Source organism: Panthera leo, chromosome B1, assembly GCF_018350215.1.
Source record: "Panthera leo isolate Ple1 chromosome B1, P.leo_Ple1_pat1.1, whole genome shotgun sequence".
NCBI lineage: Eukaryota > Metazoa > Chordata > Mammalia > Carnivora > Felidae > Panthera > Panthera leo.
The window spans coordinates 49,752,053-49,762,378 of record NC_056682.1 but is presented as its reverse complement, the minus strand read 5'-3'; positions in this window follow the sequence as shown (position 1 = coordinate 49,762,378).

The window sequence follows — 10,326 nt, the reverse complement described above, 5'->3', positions numbered from 1 at the left end:
AATCTCTATAGAATAACTCAAGACCCCAAATACCTGAAGCAATCCTGAGAAAGAATAAAGATGGGGGCATAGTGCAGTCTGATTTCAAACTACATTACAAAGTTACAGCAATCAAAACAGTATTGTATTGGCATAAAAACAAACCCAGAGATGAATGATACAGACTAGAATCCCAAAATAAACCCATACATATGTGGTAAATTAATTTACAACAGAGGAGCCAAGAATATACCAAGGAAAAAGGACAGTCTCTTCAATAAATGGTGTTGGGAAAACTGGACAGCCAAATATGCAAAAAAATGAAACTGGACCCTTATCTCACACCATACACAAAAATAACCTTAAAATGAATTAGAGACTTGAATGTGAGACCTGAAACCATAAAACCCCTAAAAGAAAACATAGGGGTCCTTGGACATTGGTCTTGGGAATGATGTTTTAGATTTGACACCAAAAACAAAGGTAACAAAAGCAAAAATAAACAAGTGGACTACATCAAACTAAAAAGTTCTGCTCGGCAAAGGAAACTATGAACAAAATGAAAAAGTAACCTACAGAATGGAGAAAAGATTTGCATATCATTTCTCTGATAAGGGGTTAATAATATCCAAAATGTATAAAGAATTCATACAACTCAAAAGCAAAAAAAAAAAACAAAACCCAAATAATCTGATTTTAAAATGGACAGAAGAAATGAAGAAACACCTTTCCAAAGAAGACATACAAATGACCAATAAGTCCATGAAAAGGTAGTCAACATCACTAATCATCAGGCAAATGCAAATCAAAACCACAATGAGATATCACCTCACACCTGTTAGAATGGCTAAAATAAAAAACACAAGCAATAACAAATATTGGCAATATGTGGGAAAAGGGACCCTCGTGCACTGTTGGTGGGAGTGCAAACTGGTGCAGCCACTAAGGAAAACAATATGGAGGTTCCTCAGAAAATTTAAAATAGAATTACCTTATGATCCAGGAATCACACATCTGGTATTTATCCAAAGAAAATGAAAAAGGATATCAAAGGGGCCTCTGCACTCCCATAATTGCAGCATTATTCACGATAGCCAAGGCATGGATACAAACTAAGTGTCCATCAACAGGTGAATGGATAAAGAAGATATTATTGAGCCATAAGAAAGAAGGACATCCTGACATTTGTGACCACATGGATGGAACTTGAAGGCATTATGCTAAGTGAAATAAGGAAAACATAGACAAACACTGCATGGTATCACTGCATGGTATCACTTTATAGAAAGAAAGAGAGAAAGAAGAAAGAAAGAAAGAAAGAAAGAAAGAAAGAAAGAAAGAAAGAAAGAAAGGAAAGAGAAAGAAAAGAAAGAAAGAAAAGGTGCAAATTTTAGCTGTGAGATGAAAAAGGTCTGAGAATCTAATATAAAACATTGTGATTATAGGGGTGTCTGGGTGGCTCCTTTTGTTAAATGTCCAACTCTTGATTTCCGCTCAGGTCATATCTCACGGTCATGAGATGGAGTCCCATATCTGGCTCTGCGCTGGGCATGGTGCCTGCTTGAGATTATTTCTGTCCCTCTGCCCCTCTCCCCAACTCATGCCTCTCTCTTTCTCAAAACAAGAAATATTGTGATTATAGTTGATAACACTGTATTGTACAATTGAAATTTGGTAAGAATATAACTTAAAATGTTCTCACAAAAACAAAAAACTCTGCATTTTATTTTGTATTTTCTTAAATGATCATTTATTTTGAGAGAGAGACAGAGACAGAGACAGAGAGAGAGAGGAAGGGGCAGAGAGAGAGGGAGAGAGGGAATCCCAAGCAGTCTCCATGCTGACAGCAGAGCCCCACACAGGGCTTGATCTCAAGAACTATGAGATCATGCCCTGAGCCTAAATCAAGAGTTGGATGCTTAACTGACTGAGCCACCCAGATGCCCCCAAAACTCTGCATTTTAGAAAGATTTCCAGGTGTTTCTTATGCCCTCTGATGTTTGAGAAACTGCTGCATACCATTGTGTTCTTTCTCATGCGTTTTCCATGTAACATAGTGCGTTAGAAGGAGAGATAATCATGATTTTAGAAGTTTCACCAAGTGGAGAGTTGATTTGGTCCTTTAAGGCTGTATGGGGTTTGTTTGGACAGGCGTGAGCCAGGACAGAGTTCCCGGGAGATGGAATGGTTTGTGCAAAGCAAAAGGGGAAAAAAAAAAGAAAAAGCGAACAGAGATTAAACAACTTTGTCTGAAGTCAAGAATTCATGAAGGGGGAGTAGTAGCGATAAGGTTGGAAAAACCCTGAATAATAGGTCAAGGTATTTATTTGGGAGTGCAGTTTTTTCTCAAACTTATTTATGATGAAATTTTGATACATTTCACTTTATCATAAAAAAGCAAATTTTAAGGAAGACAATGACTATACAATTGACATGCATCATAAAAATCTCAGCTACCAAACATGTGCCCATGAGAAAACCAAGCTGTTGAAGTAAACATGATCTGTTGTTGCCAAATATGTGTTATTAATTTGCTGCTTTTTCATTCAGTTTGTCATCTGCTTATGATAGCGAATAAAAGTTGGGATTCTTACTACATGGGAAAAAAATACATAGAGGAAAAAAAACTTACAAGTTGAGGACATTCTATCCATTAAATTTTATTTTCTCTATGAATAGGACAAAGGTCATGGTTATTTGATATGATGGCAGACCACCTTGGTGCAACTCAAAGAACATCAGTGTTCCTAGGGAATATGGATTAAGCCCCACTGTGCACCGTGGGAAGCAAGGGCCCTAAAGGATAAATGTGTGCTTTTAGGCAGATTACTCTGGTAACTGTATACAGGATGGGTTGTTAAAGATAGCGACCAAAGACAGGAAGAACAGTTAGAAAATTATAGCAGTAAGCAGCAGTAATCCAGGCTTGAGATGGAGAGATAGGACTTTATGTTTATATGGTACTTTGTTATACAAATTCTCTTCACAAACGCTCCTTAAAACGATCATGTGCGGTAGGAAGTATCATTTAAAAAAAAAAAAAAAAAGCTGGAAGTTTAATTTGAAAGGTGTCTATGTGAGAGATATTTAAAAAAAATAATTGACAGGACTTAGTAGTCAAGTGGTGAGAAAGGAGTTGGGGTGAGGGGCGGTGGAGGAAGAGGGAGAAATCAAAGATGATCCCAAAGTTTTTAAACTTGGAAAGTGGGAGAGGCCTAGAGGAAAAGCTAATTTGGAGGGGGGTAAATTTTCTTTTTTCTTTTTCTTTTGAAATAATTTCAAACTTAAAAAAATATATATGTATTTATTTAAGTAATCTCTACACCCCGACGTGAGGCTTGAACCCATGACCCTGAGGTCAAGAGTCACACGCTTCTCTGACTGAGCCACCCAGGTGCCTCAAAATAATTTCAAACTTTGAGAAAAGTTATACTAAGGGAATAGTACAAAATAAGTATTCTATTCCCTTTGCTCAGAGACTCATTCAGCTTTTACCTGTCATCTTAATACCATTCTTTGTAGCAAAAGGATCCAACACGGGATCATGCATTGCACCCAACTGTGGTGTCTTTCAAATCTGCATCCTAGAGAAAAATTCCTCAACTTTCCTTTACTTTCATGGCCTTGGCTTTTTTTTTTTTTTTTTTTTTTAAATATTACAGGCCATTTTGCAGGCTGTCCCTTGGTTTGGGTTTGTCCAGTGTTTCCTCATGATTAGACCAGGTTATGCACCTTTGGCTGGAATACCACAGAAATGGCTGTGTGCTCGTTGCATCTTCAGACGGCACACAGTACCGATTTATCTAGTACTTGTGATGTAACTGTCATGATGCAAGATGGTACCTGACAGTTTTTTTCTATGGCAAACTTACTCCCCACCTCCCTTTTTGATTACTAAAATATTTTGTGAGGAGATAATTTGAAAGGTGGTGGCAAGGCTTGGCTTTGTGGCATTGCACAAAGAAGGTCCTGCACTTAGAAGGGACCCAGGCTTGGTTTATTTGTTGCTCAGTTCCCACAAAGAAAGAAGGAAAGAAGGAAGGAAAGGCCGAAGAAGCATACATTCAATTTTTGACTTGTTACATTGGAGTTGCCAGGACACCTAAGAGAAAAGCAAGACGAGGACTTGGGAGGGAAATCTGGGCTGGAGATAATGACTGGAGCTTTACATGCACACAGGTGGGGACTAAAATGGGGAGGACAGTCTCTCCAAGGGAATTAGAGAGAAAATGAGGAACAGAGGACCTAACCTTTGGGAACACACACAGATGCAGAACAGGAGAATGGGAAGCCAGCAGAGGAGTTGGAGAAATGCATCAGAGAGGGAGGGAAATTCAATAGTGCCCTGTGACGGAAACCAAAGGAAAAGGGGGTTTTATAAGAAAAAGTGTAGTCAACCACGTCAATGCTGTGAAGAAGTTTAAGGAGGTAGCTGACCAAGGGAAAAGATCCCCAGTTCTAGTAACTAGCCACAATGAAGAGATTGTTTGTTCTTTTAACAACAAAGGTTTGTGGGTGCGGGTTAGAGCACAGGCTTGAGAATAGAAAAGGTGCTGGTAGGGCCAGCTTCATGGGTATACCACCTGTGGAGACACACAGGGTCCTGTACTTGACAATAGTCCCTGGCTGGGGCACCTGTGTGACTCAGTCCGTTAGGCTTGGGACTCTTGGCTTCAGCTCAGGTCATAATCTCAAGATTGGGGTGTTCCAGGCCCGCATGGGGCTCTGTGCTGACAGCTCGGAGGGAGCCTGGAGCCTGCTTCTGATTCTGTGTCTCCCTCTCTGTCTGCCCCTCCCCAAATCCTGCTCTCTCAAAAATAAATAAACATTAATTTTTATGTAATGTAATGTAATGTAATGTAATGTAATGTAATGTAATGTAATGTAATGTATGTATAGTTTCTGTCTTGGTTTAGTGCTCTTGAAGTTCTCAACATTTTGGCAAGAGGTCCAGAGTTTTCATTTGGCCCTAGACCCTGCAAATTATGTAGCTGATTCTGGGGTGAGGGGGCAAGTGTAAACTCTCTTTTTCTTTGGGAATGTTTGTTGATGGCAGTGAGAGGGCACTATCTTGTGTCCCAATGGCAAAGTAGAGGTAAAATTTCATTTCGCCTTGGGCACGTGTGTTGGCAGAGGGTAGTGGATGGTAACGAGTTTACCAAAGCTGGTGAGGTAAGGCAGATTTACAGAAGAGAAAGACAGGTTCAAGGCCTTTGGTGCGGCAGACTTAACCTTGGGAAGAACTGCGGCAGAACTGGAGGAAACTGGTCGAGAGACAGCCCAGGCGAAGAAGGACGCCAAGCGCCAACGCCAGCCCTCAGCCTCCCGGGCTAGCCCACACCGACGCTAACGCGCGCGCACCGCTAGGGACGCGATTCCGATCCGCCAGCCGAGCACGACTGCGGGACAAAGGGGCCCAAAGAGCCAGAAGGCCGAGCGTCCGGGCTGCGGGCCGGGTACCGACCTCCTCCGCGTCCCTCCCTGCGTGCCCCCGCGGGGCTGGGCCCGGAGGGAGCAAGCCGCGCGCCCCGGGGGTGGTGCCGGGAGGCCTCCGTGGGCCCGGGCACGTCCGCGCCGCCGCCCTCCCGGCCTCGCGCGCCCTGAGGCTGAGCTGGCGGGGAGGGGCCTCGCTCTCCCTCCCGGGCTCGGGCGCTTCCGCCCGCCGCGGCCAGGGTTAGGCGCTGGGCCCGGGGAGAAGACGGGGCGGGGGGCGCGTGTGGCCTCCGCTCCTGGGCCGGGCCCGGCGGCGCGCGGGGTGGAGGGCCGACGAGCCCACACGCAGCCTCTCCAGGATTCGCCGCGCGCTGCAACGGGGCGTCCGGTGCCCCGCTCCTCGGAGGACTGAGGACACGGAACCGCTCTGGCCGCACAGCCCCATCTGCACTCGCGGTGGGGGAAGGGACGCGCAGAAACCCGCCCGAGCCAGACACCGCCGTCCCCGGAGGGCCCCGCGTAACCTTCAAAACTTTTCAGAGGGGCCTCCCAGGAAATAAACCTGATTCAAAGAATTGGGAAGGAAACTGAGGAGATTTGAGGTCGGTTTCAGCCTCCGTCTGCCACCAAGTAATCAAAGTAGTATGTGCTTACTGTATAAACTGTGGCAAATACAGAAAAGTGTAAACAATTAGACCAAAGAAAAGCACCCACAATTCCACTACCCGCAAGCAAACACTTTACATATTGGGACAATCCTTCGCATGTTGGTACACACACGCACACACACAATTGCTAATTCTGTGCAAATTATCTTTTGTGTTTAAACATTTCTCATTTTCTTGCGCATGTCATTTTTAATGGTTCTATACTAACATTGTATAGCTATTCCAAAATGTAACCATTTTCATTCTTTAAAGGTCCAAAAGATAACGTATTTGTAAAATTCTTGATTCTTCATATTCAATTGTTCTCCACAATGTGTGCCTTAATATTTCCAGTCTCTCTGAGTGAATGGCCAGTCTTACTATACCTATGAACAGCGATCAGAGAAAGACACCAGGCCTTGAATGGGTATCCCCATCTCTCCTAGGCACCAAGCCTCTAATCTACCTTCCTCCTCTCATGAAAAATGTAAAGAAAAATTCAGAGCCTTTTGGATTCAGACATTCAAACTATTGGGGACTTTGGCCAGTTCTTGCTTTTCAGTCTCCCCATCATTTTCTATTCCCCTAAAGCTTAAAAACAATACAACCCAATCAATATCTTAAAGATGGCAAAGGAATCAGTCGGAAATCTCTCTTCTAGAACCCTGGCCTTCCCTACCTCCAGGTGAGGCTCCTTCAATATTTTCCTCAGGAGCTTCAGCCTGCTTATAGATGCAGTGGCTCCCGGGGTGGGGGGTGTCAACAAGAAGTCAAAGCTTAGGTATTAAATAATTATTCCTACTAAGAATCCCCGGGATGGGAGCCTGGGTGGCTCAGTCAGTTGGGTGTCTGACTCTTGAGTTCACAGGTCATGATCTCACAGTTTGTGAGATTGAGCCCGGTGCTCACAGCACAGAGCCTGCTGGGGTTTCTCTCTCTCTCTCCCTCTCTCTCTGCCCATCCCCCACTCGTGCATGCATTCTCTCTCTCTCTCTCTCTCTCTCTCTCTCTCTGTCAGAATAAATAAATAAACATTAAAAAAAGAAAGAATCCCCTGGAGAAACAACCTAAGTGTCAATCAATGGAGAAAGAAGATGTGGTGTGTTTGCAAACACACACACACACACACACACACACACACACACACCCCATGGAATATTATTCAGTCATGAGAAAGAAGGAAATCCTGCCATTTGCAACACTGGATGAACCTTGAGGACATTAAACTAAGTTAAGGTAAGTCAGACAGAGAAAGACAAATATCATATGGTACCACTTACATATGGAATCTAAAAAAAGCCAAACTCATAAAAAGAGAGAGTAAAATGGCAGTTACCAAGGGCTGGGGAAGTAGGGTAGTAGAAGAAATGTTGTTTAAGAGTACAAACTGGGGTGCTTGGGTGGCTCAGTCAATTAAGTGTCTGACTTTGGCTCAAGTCATGATCTCACAGTTCATGAGTTTGAACCCCACTTTGGGCTCCATGCTAACGATGCAGAGCCTGCTTGGGATTCTCTGTCTCTCTCCCTCTCTTTGCCCCTTCCCCTGCTCATGCTCTCTTTCCCAAAATAAATAAACTTTTAACAAAAGTACAAACTAGTAGATAAATAAATCCTGGAGATCTAATGCTCAATATAGTAATTCTAGACAATAATACTGTATTAGAGACATCGAACTTGCTAAGATAGTAAATATTAATTATTCCTACCACAAAAAACAAATGATCATTTGGTGACACGATAGAGGTGCTAGCTAATGCTACAATAGTAATCATATTGTAATCTATAGATGTATCAAATCAACATTTACACTTTAAACTTCCACAATATATATTTCAATACAAAAAAGGTCCCATATAACTTGGACCTTCCAGAATAAAATAAATTGGAGGGTAAAGAAGCAACATTCTGCATACAAATGACCTCACTCAGGCTTATCTCACAAAAAATTAAAATTAAAATTAAAAATTAAAATTAAAAATTTAAATGGACAAATGCTATAATAAAGGTAAATGCAAAATGCCATGGGGGGAGGGGGAAGAACCCTCTGGAAAACTCTCCCCACTCAGGACACTTTGGCAAGTCATGGTCCTGGAAGATTTATTCTCCGAATCAGTGGCTGAAGGGACTGTGCAGCTTTCTGGAGCTTCGGCATTGCATTATAATAATGAATAATAATAGCTATTCTATTGAGCCCTAGCTTGCTCTGAGTGTTATAACAGGTCACAGCCACCCCGTGAGGAAGGTAGTATTATGACCCTCATTTTATAGATGAGGAAACTGCAGCTCAGAGTGGCTTTCTGATTCCTTGATACTCTGTAACTTATAGCACGTTGCTTTCTTTCTCTTCTCCCACTTTGCACCTGCAGAGAGTGTGACCTGAATAGGACATACACTTCTCACGTATTTTACACCCTTGTGTGCTATACCTACTCAATCACAGCATAGCACTGATGGGATCAAAACATAGCAGCAGCAACCACTTTTCATGTTTACTTCTATTTGGCTGCAAATTTTTCATCATGTGGTTTTACCATATTCTATCTGTTGAGCTGGCCTGCTTCCCCAGCCCCATAAATTCAGCTTGCTCCTGCTGCTGCACCCAGAGCCTCTTGTTTTGCCCTTATCTTTGAAACTTTTTTTGTAATGTTTATTTATTTTTGAGAGAGAGAGAGAGAGAGAGAGAGAGAGAGAGCGCAGCAGGGGAGGGGCAGAGGGAGAGAGAGACACAGATTCTGAAGCAGGCTCCAGGCTCTGAGCTGTCAACACAGAGCACGACATGGAGCTTGAACCCACGAACCACGAGATCATGACCTGAGCTGAGATCGAGAGTCAGACGCTTAACCGACTGAGGCACTCAGGCGCCCCTTTGCCCTTATCTTGGAAGTCGGTAATATTCATGTGTTTGCCTGGCATCTCCCATCTGGGTCACTGGCCTTGTGATAATTTTGAAGACTGCTTTACCAACTATTCTTTCCAGGGTGGGTTTGCTATTTACTTCTCCTTTCAGGTTTCCTTAAGACTATTCTCTCAGTATCGCTAGATCACAAAATGATTGCATTTTCAATCTAGAAGAGACTATCCATTCATTGCCTAGCTATCATTTTACAGAAGAGGTGCTCAGGTTACAGACGTCCAGTGCTCTTTCCTTCAGTCTCTGGTCCCTGGCTGTTTCCTTGGCTGCAGGAGCTAGCCTCACAGATAAGAGTAGGTATCCCACCAATGCCCTTAGAAAGAGCAGAGGCCTCTGTCTCTTGGCTCCTTAGGATGATTGCTTAGCCAATCCTGAATTAGTGAGCAATGTGGATTTTTCCTGTGTTAACTCCATAAGACATCCTGATAAACTGTCTTTTTTATTGGTCTGCCTCAGCTAAGTATCTGACCCTCAGTAGTGTAAAAGGGAGAACAGGTATAAAGGAAAACCTTTCAAAAATCCTGCTAGGTCATGCAGAAGAAAAAATCCTCCCTCCTCCTGGCCCAACACTTAAAGTTTCCTTAAAGCTGGATAGAGAGCTTTATTTTGTTTTTCAAATGATTTAAAATTTATTTTATTTTTTTATTTTTATTTTATCTTAATTTTTTTTAAGTTTACTTATTTTTGAGAGAAAGAGAGTGAGAACAAGGGGGGTGGGGGCAGAGAGAGACACACACAGAATCCGAAGCAGGCTCCAGGCTCTGAGCTGTCAGCACAGAGCCCAATACGGGGCTCCAACTCATGAGCCACGAGATCATGACCTGAGCCAAAGTAGGATGCTTAACTGAATGAGCCATCCAGGCACCCCTAAAATTTATTTTATAACATTACCGCAAACATATAGCAGATTCACACCTTTCTAATTCGTTGTCAGATTTTTAAAATATTATTCTTTGTGTTGTATTTTTATGTAATTTATATATTATTTTAATTTTGCAATTTGCTTTCCTCCCTCTTTGTACATATACAGAGAGATGCAGGTATCAAAAGTGATGAATTTTCCCAAACTGAACACGGTTATTTGCATTCAGATCAAAAAAAGTTTCCATCATCCCAGAGCCCCCCAGTACAGAGCTTTTGGTTGTTCTTTGCTCTCTCCTTTCGGAAATTTGCCTCATGTGAGAATAGATTTTCATTTGATTTAAAGGTGGCACATTTCCCATCTTCCTAACCTGCCAAATGTATACAGTAAAAGAAACATTTCTTTCCTTCCCACCCTTATGAGACCAACTTAAAATTAAGTTAATTAAAAACTTTGGCATCTTAGGAGAAAGTTGAAGGTGGATTCATAGATTC